Raw genomic sequence first — 14,597 nt, forward strand, 5'->3', positions numbered from 1 at the left:
CTGCCTTTGTTATTCAACAAATGTCCATTTGTTCATAGTTCTGAGTCTGGTTTCTGTATTCTGTCATATCTTTGCACCAGTACTCCTCTGTCTTCATTACTATAGTTTCATGAGAAGTCTTTATATTTGCTAGATCAAGTCATCTCCCTATTCCTGTCTTTCCGTATTCAAGTATGTGTTGATTTCTCTTGGCATTTTGTTTATATATAAACTTTAAATCTGGCTCATCAATTTCTGTAAACACTTGCAGTTTTGCTTGGGGCTACACTGAATCTGTAGGTTAATTTGAGGAGAACTGACATCTTTCCAGCATTACAACTTTCAGTATAAGAACATGGCTTATGGCTCCATTTGTATAAGCATTCTTTATTCTTTTATGTTCCCAGAAGATGGACTTTGTCCACCAAACTTCTCCTAGAATCCTGAAAGGCCACACGTTTTAAGCCCTAGGCCCAGTGTCACATATAATACCTGTGCAATTTGTGGGTTTGCTTATTTATGTCAGATGTAATTTCATTTTTAAATTATTTATTTATTTATTTGAGACAGGGTCTCACTCTCACCCAGGCTGGAGTGCAGTAGCGCGATCACAACTCTCTGAAGCCTTGACTTTCCGGGCTCCACTGATCCCTCCACCTTAGCCTCCTCAGTAGCTGGGACCACAGGCGTGTGCCACAGGCATGCACACATGCACAGGTGTATGCAGTAGAGACAGGCTTTCACTATGTTGCCTAGGCTGGTCTCAGAACTCCTGAGCTCAAGTGATCCTCCTACCTTGGCTTCCCAAAGTACTGGGATTACAGGTATGAGCCACAGCACCCAGCCAGGTGTGATTTCAAGTACTGAAGAAGCTTACAAAGATAAGGACTTTATTAAAAGAATATTTGCAGGTTGGGTGTAGTGGCTCACTCCTGTAATCCCAGCACTTTGGGAAGCCCAAGGTGGGCGGATCACCTGAGGTCAGGAGTTCGAGACTAGCCTGGAAACATGGCGAAACCCCATCTCAACTAAAAATACAAAAATTAGCCAGGCGGCCGGGCGCAGTGGCTCATGCTTGTAATCCCAGCACTTTGGGAGGCCGAGGCGGGCGGATCACGAGGTCAGGAGATCGAGACCATGGTGAAACCCCGTCTCTACTAAAAATACAAAAAATTAGCCGGGCGTGGTGGCGGGCGCCTGTAGTCCCAGCTACTCGGAGAGGCTGAGGCAGGAGAATGGCGTGAACCCGGGAGGTGGAGCTTGCAGTGAGCCGAGATCGCGCCACTGCACTCCAGCCTGGGTGAAAGAGCAAGACTCCGTCTCAAAAATTAGCCAGGCGTGGTGGCATGCGCCTGTAATCCCAGCTACTTGAGAGACTGAGGCAAGTGATTCGCTTGCATCCAGGAGGTAGAGGTTGCAGTGAGCTGAGATCGCGCCACTGCACTCCAGCCTGGGCGACAGAGTGAGACTGTCTCAAAAAAAGAAAAAAAAAAAAGGCCAGGCATGGTGGTTCATGCCTGTAATCCCAGCACTTTGGGAGGCCAAGGCGGGCAGATCACGAGGTCAGGAGATCGAGACCATCCTGACTGACACGGTGAAACCCCGTCTCTACTAAAAATACAAAAAAATTAGCTGGGCGTGGTGGCGGGCACCTGTAGTCCCAGCTACTAGGGAGGCTGAGGCAGGAGAATGGCGTGAACCTGGGAGGCAGAGCTTGCAGTGAGCCAAGATTGCGCCACTGCACTCCAGCCTGGGCGACAGAGCAAGACTTTTTCTCAAAAAAAAAAAAAAAAAAAAAAAAATTGCATTGTGAAGAAATTTGGGAGAAAGGAAGACAAAGTGGGAGAAGAAACAAAGTGGAGGCCGCTGCAAGTCCAGGCTGTGCAGCTGCCCAGTCTTGGTGAGATTATTGTCACCATTCAGCAGGTAGGCACAGATTTCACCTTTGGGCAGCCCTGAATGTCAGGCTCAGTACCATGAAATCTCACACTTTATTGTGGGCTCCCTAATGTTGCGCTCTGATTATTTGATTCAACTAACATATATGGGCATGGTACTGGCACATTTCATCTTCAAATAACCCTTGCTGAGGCAAATGAGTTTTTTTTTTAAATTCCATTTTAAGATGAAAAGTAAAGTTTAAAGAGGTTAAGTGACCTGCCCTTAGCCACCTATAGAAAATAGCATGTTCAAGCCCATCTTCTGATTCCAAGGCCAATGCCTGCCCTCCTTCCATTCTACCTCCTTACAGTGTGTGGGATTTCTGCTCTTGCTATTTTATAAGCTCTAGAGACTTGGAAGATATCTAATATACAGAAGGCAGATGCTAGTTATTATCCGACAAGCTGAAGTGAAAGCAGGAAAGGGCTCACTTCTTTTCTTTCTTTCTTTCTTTTTCTTTTTTTGAGATGGAGTCTCACTCTGTAGCCCAGGCTGGAGTGCAGTGGTGCAATCTCGGCTCACTGCAACCTCTGCCTCCAGGGTTCAAGTGATTCTCCTGCCTCAGCCTCTCGAGTAGCTGGGACTACAGGCATGCACCACTATGCTGCGCTAATTTTTGTATTTTCAGTAGAGACATGATTTTACCATGTTGGCCAGGCTGGTCTTGAACTCCTGACCTCAGGTGATCACCCGCCTCTGCCTCCCAAAGTGCTGGCATTACAGGCCTGAGCCACTGAGCTGGGCCAGGAATCACTTAATGATGGTGTTGCCAAGGGCTGTAGATGCTGAAATTTATCAGAAAGGGATATTCTTGTTGCTGTGATAGACAAGCGCTGCCCCACCCAGACTCCTTAAGGCTCTTCCAGCCCTGAAATAAACCGTGGTGTGGAGCATTTATATGCTAAAGAGATCACTTTCTTGCTTACTTTATCCATTATTTCCATGGCTCTCTTTTGTCCCTAAGCTGCTCCTGTGTCTACGGTTTCACCCTGGAGGGCCAAAAGTTCCAATAACCAAGTAAAGCCCATGCTTGCTTAGCCCACAAAGGGGAACAAGTACTGCATACATCCCATTTCAACATGTCTTTTGGGGGTACCAGTGTATAAAACTACCTTGTCCTGGTTTTATTTTTTATTTATTTATTTTTGAGACAAGGTCTGCCTCTGTCACCCAGGCTGGAGTTCAGTGGAGCTATAATGGCTCACTGCAGCCTCAACCTCCCTAGGCTCAAGTGATCCTCCTACCTCAGCCTCCCAAGTAGCTGGGACTACAGGCGTACACCACCATACCTGGCTAAGGTTTTGTATTTCTTTCTAGAGACAGGGTTTTGCCATGTTGTCCAGGCTGGTTTCGAACTCCTGGGCTCAAGTGATCTGTCCACCTCAGCCTTCCAAAATGCTAGGATTACAGGCTTGAGCCACCATGCCTGTCCTGTCCTGGTTTATAACAGATGAGGTAAGGCTGCTATGCAACTTTTATTTTGAAAAAGAACTATGAAGTTAGATTTCCCTGACTGTTCTTTTCTCAATGAGCAACTCATTTCCCCATCTTCCTTTAATCTTGTCATAACGTACCCAAGGATGATATAAACCCACCTCCACCAACAGTAGAAGACTCAAAAACACCACACCTTTACCAATCAATGGCTGTGTCCTCAAGCTCTTAGGAGTAAATACGTTTTGCAAATGAAATTTTATTTTACCTACAGAAAGACTAAAGATTTGTAATCAAAAATGCAATTTATTGCTTCTACCCAAGATCAAGGGTAGTATCTGTGCTTATTATGTAATATCTGACACATCCACTTTCTGAGAACAAAATAATAAGTGGGTTTTAGGAGCAGAAGATAGTGTAATCTTGCTTCATCCACTAGGTGTGCGGGTCCAACAATGCAGTCACAACCAGAACAATGCTGCTCCAGATGACTGATGACTCCAATATGGCTCTGTCCCTCATGCTCTCCGTTTTAATATGAAACCTGCCTTTTCCCCTTTTATTTATTTATTTATTTTTTACTTTTATTTTTTGAGGCGGAGTCTCCCTTTGTCGCCCTGGCTGGAGTGCAGTGGTGGATCTCTGCTCACTGCAACCTCTGCCTCCAGGGCTCAAGAGTTTCTCCCGCCTCAGCCTCCGGTATAACTGGGATTACAGGCGTGCACCACCACGCCCCAGCTAATTGTATTTTCAGTAGAGACTGGGTTTCAACATGTTGGCCAGGCTGGTCTCGAATTCTTGACCTCAGGGTATCTGCCCATCTCTGCCTCCCAAAGTGCTGGCATTACAGGCGTGAGCCACCGCACCTGGCCTTTCCTTATTTATTTTATTTTTATTTTATTTTTTTGAGACAAGGTCTCTCTTTCGCCCAGGCTGGAGTGCAGTGGCTCAATTTCAGCTCACTGCAACCTCCACCTCCCAGGTTCAAGCAATTCTCCTGCCTCAGCCTCCCCAGTAGCTGGGATTACAGGCACCCGCCACTATGCCCGGCTAATTTTTGTATTTTTAGTAGAGATGGGATTTCACCATGTTGACCAGGCTGGTATTTTATTTTTTTATTGAGACAGAGTCGTTCTGTTGCCCAGGCTGGAGTGCAGTCGCAGGATCTTGGATCACTGCAACCTCCACCTCCCAGGTTCAAGCGATTCTTTTTTGCTGGGATTACAGGCACCCACCATCACGCCCAGCTAATTTTTGTATTTTTAGTAGAGACAGGGTTTCACCATGTTGGCCAGGCTGGTCTCAAACGCCTGACCTCAGGCGATCCACCCGACTCGGCCTCCCAAAGTGCTGGGATTACAGGCGTGAGCCACCACGCCCGGCCTCCTTTTTATCTTTATTTGTTATTTTTTGAGACAGGGTCTTGCTCTGTCATCCAGGCTGGAGTGCAGTAGCACAATCACGGCTCCTTGACCTCCTGGGTTCATGCAATCCTCTCACCTCAGCTTCTTAGGTAGCTGGGACTACAGGCATGAGCCACCACGCCCAGCTAATTAAAAGGTTTTTTTTTTTTTTTTTCCGTAGAGTGCCAAGTGCAGTGGCTCATACCTGTAATCCCAGCACTTTGGGGTTGGGGGTGAGGATCGCTTGATCCCAGAGCCCAGATCCCAGGAGTTTGAGACCAGTCTGGGTAACGCGGGGGAAACACCCCTCTCTACAAAACAAAAACAAAAGCCGAAACCATATATACATATGAAAACAAAAAAATACACACTCGCCCATTGTTGTGGTGCGTGCCTGCTACTCGAGAGGCTGACGTGGATGAAGGAGTCCAAGAATGCAGTGAATGAGCCAGGATCGCGTTATCTCAAAAGACTGAGTCTCGCCGTTATTTGCTGAGGCTGATCTTGAACTCTTGAGCTCAAGCAATCTTCTTTCAGAAAAAGCTGGGATTGCGTGCGCCAGCCACCTCACCTTAGAAAATTTAATCAAAATGGCAATAAGTTGGTAACATGTCTGTTTCCTTCTCCTTAGCCATATTGTTATGAAATTAGCTACAACCGCAAAATCGTGACGATTCAATAAGTGTTTCATGTTACTAACGGAGGTCAAGTGCACCATTTCTGGAGATAACTGCAACATGAGATCGAAAAGTAAAATGGCTGGAGCAAGGCTCCCATTCCATCTTCAAAAACGCGTGTTAATACAGCATTAGATATAACATGTTGAACTATGTTGAACTAATAAGAACCAACACTACATTTGATATTAACCAACATGTCAAGAAACCTCTCTAATAATAGAGCCCTGCCTAGGTTCTCCCTTCTTACATTCACCTTAAGATCACGGTGAGAAACCTCACCGGTAAACATCTCACCTGCTTTCTGATGTAAATATTATTTGAAAACATAGCCTCTTTGAGACATTTTGTCTGCTTCTTGACTTTTAGTGACTTTCGATCTTTGTCGCCCCTTTTCCTTGGTCGTGAGGGCCGTTCATTTGCATGTCCCACCCGCCCTGCGCCCGGGAGGCGTGGCCACCAAGGGGCCCGGCCCTGCACAGCGCCCTGGGGAAGCTGGTTTGAAAGCTCTGGAGCGACCCCAATGCCGGGTAAAGGACAAGATTTGCCCAGACGTAAGGGAATTTGGGGTGAAGTGGCCGTAAGAGTGTGGGACGAAACTGTTTCGTTCGGGCAGAGCGGTCGGAACGCACCTGAGGAAAGCATGGGGGAGGAGTCACTAATAAGAATGAGTGGCAGGGACAGGGCGGCCTTGCAGCGCCCTCGGTGTTGGAAGGGAAGACAGTACAGCGCGATGGGGACCAGGGCGGCAGGCCGCAGCCAGGGTGGGGGTGGGCGCCGGTCAAGGTGCCTTGAAGCGAATTCTGTCCTCGGGAGCTGCGGTTCTTCCTCCTCCGCCCTCACCGGCGGGCGACCTTAGGCGGGGAGTGAAATGCAACGGGAGCCCCGGAGGGAGGGTGAAGCCGCGCGTGCAGGAGGAACCTCCTATTGGCGAGTTCAGGCCCCGCAGCTGCGGAGGTGGGGGACCCTGTGTGGCAGCCTGCTGAGCGGCTGCGTGCTCCGCGCGGTTGGAGGGGGGAACCTCCAGCCCACCTCCTCTTTTTCAGCTGAGAAACCGCTAGTTACCCCCTTTCTTATGCGACCAAGACTGTAATAACCCTGTCACCTTTCACGGCCCTCCAGGTCTGTACCCATCCTCCTCTGAGGATTTGCTCATCCACCCCGAGGCCTGTTTTCCTCACCTGTTGTCCCTCTGGCAGACCCTAGGCCCCTTGGAGTCCAGCCACCATCTATCTGCCCGCTGTTTCCACCCACCACACTCCCTCCCCAGTTCTATCCCAGCTCCTTAAACGGTTGGAGTTCAAACCGCAGACTATGACAGCACACGGGCCTGGACTCCGGTACGGCCCTGGACAAGTTCCTTAATCTCTCTGAGCCTCAGCTTTCTTACGTGTGAAGCAGCGGTAACATTGTTATTAGGAGCCTCCCGACCCCAGCACACCGACATACATATAAGTGGATATCCATCCTGCCTGTGAGGGTTCGTCTTTTCTTTGGGTTGTTTCTTGTCCACAGAGGTCCATACTTATGTTCCTGGAGGCACCAGCGGAGTCACTGATGCACCCCTGCATCCAGCATGTTTAAGGGAGACAGTCTGGGGAGGGCAGGGAACAGCCTAGAGGGTCCCCTAATAATTAGGGCTGTGATGGGGATGTTACTGGAAAAGGGTCCCTATCCAGACCCCAAGAGAGGGTTCTTGAACCTCCTGCAAGAAGGAATTTCGGGCAAGTCCATAAAGTGAAAGCAAGCTTATTAAGAAAGTAAAGGAATAAAAGAATGGTTACTCCATAGGCAGAGCAGCGGCATGAGCTGCTCGACTGACTATACTTAGTTATTTCTTGATCATCTGCTAAACAAAGAGTGGATTATTCATGAGTTTTCTGGGAAAGGCAATTCCTGCAACTGAGAGTTCCTACCCTTTTTAGACCCTATAGGGTAACTTCCTGATGTTGCCACGGCATTTGTAGACTGTCATGGCACTGGCAGGAGTGTCATTTAGCATGGAAATGCATTATAATTAGCATATAATGAGCAGTGAGGATGACCAGAGGTCACTTTCGTCACCATCTTGGTTTTGGCCGGCTCCTTTACTGCATCCTGTTTTATCAGCAAGGTCTTTGTGACCTATATCTTGTGTGGACTTTCTATCTCATGCTGACTTAGAATGCCTAAGCTAGTGGGAATGCAGCCTCGCAGGTCTCAGCCTTATTTTACCCAGCCCCTATTCAAGATGAAATCACTCTGGTTTGATCGCCTCTGACAGGGGCAGTGCACTTTCACATCTTGGCCTTCACTGCCTCATCCTTCCAGATCTTTCAGATGCTTGCCCTCTGGCATTCTAGGATAGGAAGACTGCTTCCAAAGTGACGCAGGATTTTTCTGGGACACTTTTCCAACTGCAGACTTCTGGCCGGTGATTCCCCTGCCCATGCCTAGCTCTGCCCCAGGTAGGAGGTGCCCTGCCCACTTGGGCTTGCACGCTGGTGGGGATCCTGCAGCCACAGAGACTGCATGCTCAGCCCCAGTAGGAGGGGGTGTGTGATCAAGTAAGTGCCTCATCTTGCCAGCCACTCCAAGTGCTGGCACAGGAGCGGGCTCCCTTTGGGGCCTGCAGCTGGATCAGTCAGAAGCGACTCCCGGGGTGAACTCTGGCATCCAGACAAAGGGAACTTGGTGGCACCCAAACAGGAAAGCGCTCGACTCTGAAGCCCTGGAGGGGGTGTTACAGCCATGCTAACAGCTCTTTTAGTCCCACCGTCAGCTGCCTGACAAACAGGGGCATGTTAACAACGAACTGGGGGTGTGTTAACAACTCTTGTCAGTCCTGTTGCCTGCTTCTGCTGGAGGCCCCCTGGCTGGCCTGGCCCTGCACTGCTTCTCATGGCAAGGGGCTGCCACTGGGCACAGAAGGTGGGGGATGTGTGGAGGGCTATGGTGTTACTGCCTTCTTTGTACCCTTTGCTGACAATGGAAGGGTGAAAAGGGCAGAGAAGAGTTTTATGAAGCAATGAAACAGTTCTCAGCAGAGAGGGGATGCGAGGGTGGTCCCTGACCTGAAGTCGGGTGGTCTCTCTCCCAGTGTGGCTGGGTCCGGGGCTTTTATGGGCTCAGAATTGAGACTGCATGCTGATTGGTTTATGAGTATGCAAAAAAGGCTAAAACAAAGGCACCATTCAAAGGTGGCATGACAGTGTAGAAAACCAATTAGGGAAGGGTAGATATATGTAAAGTAAGTGAAGGGTGGGGATCAGTCAGAGGAAAATGCACCAACAGGAAGAGAGGTTCTCAGTTCGGTCCATGGATTTATCCAAGACTTGTAGCTTAGCTTTCAGGCTTTAAACTGCCTTTGGTTTCAAAGTTGGGTTTCATTGGGGACATGCCACTATCTGCCTAGGGGTTTGTCTGCCTCCTGCCACTATTAAAAGTATTAAATCAGTGCATCTAGCCTGAGGGCTGCCCCTAGTCCAGCCAGCAGAGGTTTTTGTTTTGTTTTTCTTTTGTTTTAATTAAAATTTTAATTAAAAGGGACTAATATAGATGGTTTTTAAAAAATTACCATATGTGTTGAGTATTTATGCTATGTCAAGCACTTCCCATATAGTTTCTCATTTAATCCTCAAAATAGCAAGGGTGATTGCCTTATCACCATCCTATAGATGAGAAAGCTGAGACTCAGAGAAATTAAGAAACTCACATGAGGTCATGTTGTATGTAAGTTAGTTTTTGCTGCATCATAAGCCACCCAACTGTTTATGATTTCAAACAGGTAATACTTGTTTCTCAACAACTGGATGGGGGCTGGATGGCCAAGGGGCCTCATATTTTAGGGACAGGAGGAGCTCATCATCAGCTGGGTGATGGGGATGCGACCACAAGTCTCATTATCCAGGAGAGCTTGAACATAGGGGTTAAGTTTCAAAAGCAGCATAAGGGCAGCAACACAAGAACTTTCCATGTCTCACTTATGTCATATTTGCTATTCTCCCATTGGCCAAAACAGGTCACAAGGGCATGGCCAGCCGGTATGGAAGGGGACAACCAAAGGTGGACACAGGGAGTGAGAATTGCTGCCATTTTCCCCAACAAAGAATCTACCATCCATAGCTTCTAAGTGTACAACTGGAAATCAAAACTAAGTTTGTCTTACTTGAAAGTTCAAAACTGTCTTGGAGCTACTGCCTGGGGTCTAGGAATCCAGAACATTCCACACATTGCCTAAGTCAACAACCTGTTGCACACACACACCTGCAACTGTTTTGCAAAAGTATGTGGATCTGGTTGTCACCATTGATAAAATGCAAATTAATTTAGATGTATTATTCAATTCATAGTATACTTTTGTTGTATTTTCAAATCAACAGATATTTACGTAATTTCGAAGCAGCTCTTTACAAAATATTCATTAGTTACAAAAGGAAGTCACAGTGGAAAAATCTGGCAGGTGCCACCTTAATCAAGTAACCAAAATGAACATCATCAGTAATAGGACAAATTGCAATCGTGTGCCTCCTGATAGTCTAGCAAGAAGAACACAGCATCACTTCTATGATGCTCCTGCCAATAATACATAATTGGAATCTAATCCTAAAGCAACAAATTCAAATTAAGGAAAATTCTACAAAATAATTGGCTTGTAATAGAAGTGTAAAGGTCATGAAAGTTAAGGAAAGACTGAAGAACTGTTCCAGACTGAAGATGAAAGAGATGTGAGAAATAAGTGCAGTGGTGATTCTGAACTGGATCCTGACTTGGCAAAACTTGAATAGGTCTGTTGGTTGGATGGTAGAAATATATTAATGTTGATTTCCTGATTTTGCTAGCTATATTACAGTTTTATTGGATTCAGTCCTTGTTTATAGAAGACACACAGTATGCAGGGGTTATAAGGAGTCAGGTCAGGAACTTGCAGATCATTTTAGCAAAACAAAAGTTCTTTGTACTTTAATTCCAAGACTTCTATAAATTTGAGATTATTTTAAAAATACTTAAAAAAACTCCTTTAAAGTCTCTCAACATGCTGTCCTATTAATAATAGATTTCTAAATTTGTTTTTATTTTTATCAAGGTTTTGTGTGCCCATAGTTTGAAGTATTAAATCGTTTTTATTTATTTATTAAAACATTTTTTAATGCCACTCCATTCAGAGGTAATGAAGTGTTAGTTTTTTTTTTTTTTTTGAGACAGTCTTGCTCTGTCACCCAGGCTGGAGTGGAATGGTGCAATCTCGGCTCACTGCATCCTCTGTCTCCCTGGTTCAAACAATTCTCCTGCCTCAGCCTCCCTTGTAGCTGGGATTACAGGCGCCCGCCACCACGCCCAGCTAATTTTTGTATTTTTAGTAGAGACAGGGTTTCACCATGTTAGTCAGGCTGGTCTCGAACCCCTGACCTCAGGTGATCCACCCGCTTTGGCCTCCCAAAGTGCTGGGATTACAGGCGTGAGCCACTTCGCCTGGCCTGAAGTGTTAGTTTTATGTCTTTTTTTTTTATTTTTTTAAAGAAAAGTAGTTCCCTTATCTCCATTTTCCCCCTTTCCTGCATCTCAGAGGCAACTGCTTTCAGTTGATTACTTTGACAGGTATGACCTTATTTCCGCATAATTGCTTATGTCATGATTTTTTTCTTTTTGAGATAGGGTCTTGCTCTGTTGCCCAGGAGGGAGTGCAGTGGCGCTCTTGTAGCTCACTACAACCTTGAACTCCTGGGCTCAAATGATCCTCTGGCCTCAGTCTCCTGAGTAGCTGGGACTACAGGTACATGCCACCATGCCTGGCTAATTTATTTTCACAGAGACAAGGTCTCACTATGTTGCTTGGGCTGATCTCTAACTTCTAGGCTCAAGTGATCCTCCCGCCTCAGCCTCCCAAAGTGTTGGAATACAGATATTGAAATCAAGTTTAGCCTAAAGCTGCCTCCTTATATATTTAAGTTTGGCCTAAAGGTTTGTCTGTATATTGTGACAAGTGGAGGTGTAAACAGACTACACTTGTGCCAATCACTGAGTTTTGGCCAATCAAATGTAGCCAACTGTTCATACCACGTTCAGATAAGGCAAATGCCAAGCTGTAGCCAAACCCAGCTGTTTCTGTACCTCACTTCCATTTTCTGTCCATAAACCTTCCACTGCATGACTGCACTGGAGTGTCCGAGCCTACTCTGGCTGGAAAGGCTGCCCGATTCTTGAACTGTTTGTTGCTCAATTAAACTCCTTTAAATTTAATTTGGCTGAAGTTTTTATTTTATTACAGGTGTGAACCATCATACCTGGCTGTCCTAAATTTTTAAAAACTATCATGCAAGTCATAGTTGCTTCCTCAAGACTGTCATTATCACGTACTTGTAGTATGCCCTTGCTCAATTTTTGTGGTTTTAATTTAAAAACTGGAAAAAGGATCTGCCTGCTCTACTCAGTGTAGTTCAGTTGTGTGCTGCTAACTACTGAACTGTGGCATCTATTTTGAAACCATTTGGAAGAAATCACAGTACTTTGGTATCTTACTGAATATTCTTAGGTAGTTGGCTCCTGAACAACGTGGGGGTTAGAGGCTGTGAACCCTGTGCAGTAGAAAATCCGAGTATAACTTTTGACTCTCCCAAAACTCTACTAATGGCCTGCTGTTGACTGGAAGACTTACCATATCATAAACAGTTGATTAACACCTATTTTGCATGTTACATCTAGTACATGCTATATTCTTACAATACAGTAAGCTAGAGAACAAAATGTTACTAAAAATCGTAAGGAAGAGACCACAGATTTACTATTAAGTAGAAGTGGATCATCATAAACATCTTCATCCTCAACATTAGTTGAGTAGGCTCAGGAGGAGAAGAGGAGGGGTTGGTCTTGCTGTCTTTTTTTTTGAGATGGAGTTTTGCACTAGTTGCCTAGACTGGAGTGCAATGGTGTGATCTCAGCTCACTGCAACCTCCATCTCCTGGGTTCAAGTGAATCTCTTGCCTCAGCCTCCCGAGTAGCTGGGATTACATGCGCCACCATGCCTGGCTAATTTTGTATTTTTAGTAGAGATGGGGTTTCTCCATGTTGGTCAGGGTGGTCTCGAACTCCCGACCTCAGGTGATCCGTCCGCCTCGAACTCCTGAAGTGCTGAGATTACAGGCGTGAGCCATATGCCCGGCCTTGGTCTTGCTGTCTTAAGTGTGGCAGAGGCAGAAGAAAATCTGCGTATAAGTGGACCTGTGCAATTCAAGGCCATGTTGTTTAAGGGTCAGTGGTAGTTTTGAACTTCCCCCAAGCATTAGACTCAAAATAACCTGTGAAAAAGAATTTTGTCAACTCTAAAAATGCTGATAATTCCGCTGACCTTGTTTGTAATACCTGTCAATAAAGACTGTACTATCTTGGGGTTTTCAGAGAAGGAATCTTTTAGGACTGATAATTCACAGCCCACTTGTGCTCTACTTCAGTTTTCTTTTGACCAGTAGACCAGACATGTTAAAAACAGAGGGAGTAAAATCACTGCACAAAATCATCTTATTCTGTCAGTGCCATGGAAGAACAGTTGATTTGGGGATCTACTCAGTCACTTTGAGACTAGTCACACAGTCAATTATAAATCTACCTAATCATATAGTTTTTTAGCCTGTATTATCATTTTGTCCAAATCTTAAAAAAAAGTTATATTCCTTACCTATAGGCAAATATATCACTAGGTTTATTTCCTTATTGATAGGATTAAGTAATCAAGGAACGGGAATAGTCTAATTTTTCTGTTCTTGGTGATTCTGATACAGGTCCGATGACTGGAGGAACACCAGGGTCCTTGGTCTCGTGCTGACAGGATTGACATGGACACACATGGATTGGTTTTAAGAAGCAAAAAGTTTAATAGGCTGTAAAGAAGAAAAGAAGAAGAAAACAGCTCCCCTGTACAGAGATAAAGGGAGGGGGGGATTCAAACAAAGAGAAAAACCTGTGTGCCATGGAAAAGTGGCTGCTTATATTGAGATGCTGGAGGAGGCGGTGTCTGGTTTCCATAGGGCCCAGGGGATTGGTTTGACAGGTATGTCATTCACGTAGTCCGTGAAAAAACTGACCCTCCCATCCTAGCCTTTTAACATGCAAATGCAGGGTGCCATGCCATTCTACACACATGGGGATGTGTTGGGGCACGGGAGAAGACTGAGGGAATCGCCATGTTTGGGTGGACCCAGTTTCTAATGGCCGGGATTTGCATAGCAAAGCTTGCCAGCCCAGCTCTAAGAGCAGGGGCTTTCCTGCTAGATAAACGTTTCTGGAGCTGCTTTAAAAGAAACAAAAACTTCCCAAGGACCCCCTTTTCCTCTCTAGCTGCCTAAAATAATTTCTTAATAACTCCTATAACAATTCCATGTTGGGTTCTAATGGTCACCTCTTCCCCTTCTAGGCCACAATCTAAGATGATTTTTTTTTTTTTTTTTTTTTTTTTGAGATGGAGTTTCACTTTTTGCCCAGGCTGGAATGCAATGGCATGATCTTAGCTCACTGCAACCTCCGCCTCCCGGGTTCAAGCGACTCTCCTGCCTCAGCCTCCCGAGTAGCTGGGATTACAGGCACGTGCCACCACACCTGGCTAATTTTGTATTTTTAGTAGAGACAAGGTTTCGCCATGTTGGCCAGGCTGGTCTCAAACTCCTGACCTCTGGTGGCCTCCCAAAGTGCTGGGATTACAGGCATGAGCCACCGTGCCTGGCCTGTGTGTTTGAGATTTAGTATGGGAACTGGCTCATGTGAAATGATTATGGAGGCTGAGAAGACCCACAATCTGCCATCTGTAAGCTGGATAACTAGGAAAGCCGGTGGTTTAATTCAGAGTGTGAAGGCCTGGGAACTTGGGGGTTAGGGTGGGGCTGATGGTGTAAGTTCTAGCTCAATGTGAAGCCCTGAGAACCAGGAGCACCAATGTCCAAGGAAAGAAGATGGATGTCTCAGCAAAAAAAGAGTAGGCAAATTTGTCTTTCTTCCTCCTTTTTGTTCTGTTTGGGGCCTCAACAGATCGGATGATCACAATGGGAAGGCCATCTGCTTTACTAATTCACCAATTCAAATGTTATTAATCTCTTCTGGAAACACCTTCACAGACACACCCAGAAACAATGTTTACCAGCTACTCAGACATCCTTTAGCCCAGTCAAGGTAACGCACACAATTAAAAATCACAGAT

Source organism: Nomascus leucogenys, chromosome 14 (assembly GCF_006542625.1).
Source record: "Nomascus leucogenys isolate Asia chromosome 14, Asia_NLE_v1, whole genome shotgun sequence".
Classification (NCBI taxonomy): Eukaryota; Metazoa; Chordata; class Mammalia; order Primates; family Hylobatidae; genus Nomascus; species Nomascus leucogenys.